The sequence below is a fragment of the Capricornis sumatraensis genome, chromosome 6 (assembly GCF_032405125.1).
Source record: "Capricornis sumatraensis isolate serow.1 chromosome 6, serow.2, whole genome shotgun sequence".
NCBI classification, from domain to species: domain Eukaryota; kingdom Metazoa; phylum Chordata; class Mammalia; order Artiodactyla; family Bovidae; genus Capricornis; species Capricornis sumatraensis.
Genome location: NC_091074.1, coordinates 8,869,625 through 8,871,394, shown reverse-complemented (window position 1 = coordinate 8,871,394; position 1,770 = coordinate 8,869,625).

Sequence of the window (1,770 nt, the reverse complement as noted above, 5' to 3'; positions counted from 1 at the left end):
ATAAACACCCAGGACTGATCTCCTTTAGGATGGACTGGTTGGATCTCCTTGCAGTCAAGGGACTCTCAAGAGTCTTCTCCAACACCACAGTTCAAAAGTATCAATTCTTTGGCACTCAGCTTTCCTCACAGTCCAACTCTCACACCCATACATGACTACTGGAAAACCATAGCCTTGACTAGATGGACCTTTGTTGGCAAAGTAATGTATGTGCTTTTTAATATGCTATCTAGGCTGGTCATAACTTTCCTTCCAAAGAGTAAGTATCTTTTAATTTCATGGCTGCAGTCACCATCTGCAGTGATTTTGGAGCCCCCCCAAAATAAGGTCAGCTACTGTTTCCATTGTTTCCCCATCTATTAGCCCTGAAGTGATGGGACCAGATACCATGATCTTAGTTTTCTGAATGTTGAATTTTAAGCCAACTTTTTCACTCTCCTCTTTCACTTGCATCAAGAGGCTCTTTAGTTCCTCTTCACTTTCTGCCATAAAGGTGGTTTTATCTGCATATCTGAGGTTATTGATATTTCTCCCAGCAATCTTGTGCTTCATCCAGCCTAGCGTTTTGCATGATGTACTCTGCATATAAGTTAAATAAGCAGGGTGACAGTATACAGCCTTGACGTACTCCTTTCCCTATTTGGAACCAGTCTGTTGTTCCATGTCCAGTTCTGTTGCTTCCTGACCTACATACAAATTTCTCAAGAGGCAGGTCAGGTGGTCTGGTATTCCCATCTCTTTCACAATTTTCCACAGTTGATTGTGATCCACACAGTCAAAGGCTTTGGCATAGTCAATAAAGCAGAAATAGATGATTTTCTGGAACTCTCTTGCTTTTTTGATGATCCAGCAGATGTTGGCAATTTGATCTCTGGTTCCTCTGCCTTTTCTAAAACCAGCTTGAACATTTGGAAGTTCACGGTTCATATATTACTGAAGACTGGCTTGGAAAATTTTGAGCATTACTTTACTAGGGTGTGAAATGAGTGCAGTTGTACAGTAGTTTGAGCATTCTTTGGCATTGCCTTTCTTTGGGATTGGAATGAAAACTGGCCTTTTCATTTCAAAACCTGACGGATTGCTACTGCTACTGCTAAGTCACTTCAGTCGTGTCCAACTCTGTGTGACCCCATAGACGACAGCCCACCAGGCTCCCCCATCCCTGGGACTCTCCAGGCAAGAACACTGGAGTGGGTTGCCATTTCCTTCTTCAATGCATGAAAGTGGAAAGTGAAAATTGAAAGTGAAGTTGCTCAGTCGTGTCCGACTCTGTGCGACCCCATGGACTGCAGCCTACCAGGCTCCTCCATCCATGGGATTTTCCAGGCAAGAGTACTGGAGTGGGGTGCCATTGCCTTCTCTGCTGATGGATTAGGACAGACATATTTGGGAGACAGGGGCCAGTATCCCACAGCGGGACACAGACACTGTCTTCAAGTCTGATGCTAAGCTGGTTGGAGGGAGAGAGATGGTGAATAAAAACGTCTCAGTGGTTTCCTGCTTTCCCCACTGTGTTCTTGACTCTGAGTTAAATCCCAGCTAATTTCCCACACTTCTCAGTTGATTCCGGCAACTTTTGCTTGCGTTTCTGATGTTTCTCTGCAGGGATAGGCCCTCATTTTGCCTCTGTTCCATCTTCTGAGACATCCCAGTTTGGCACTGTTTTAACATGTACAATGACAACTTTGGTCATAATAATGTTCCATAATATAAGAGCACTAAAAGTCAGTTTTTTTTAGCCAAACGACTAGCCTCTTTTCTGATTCAGTA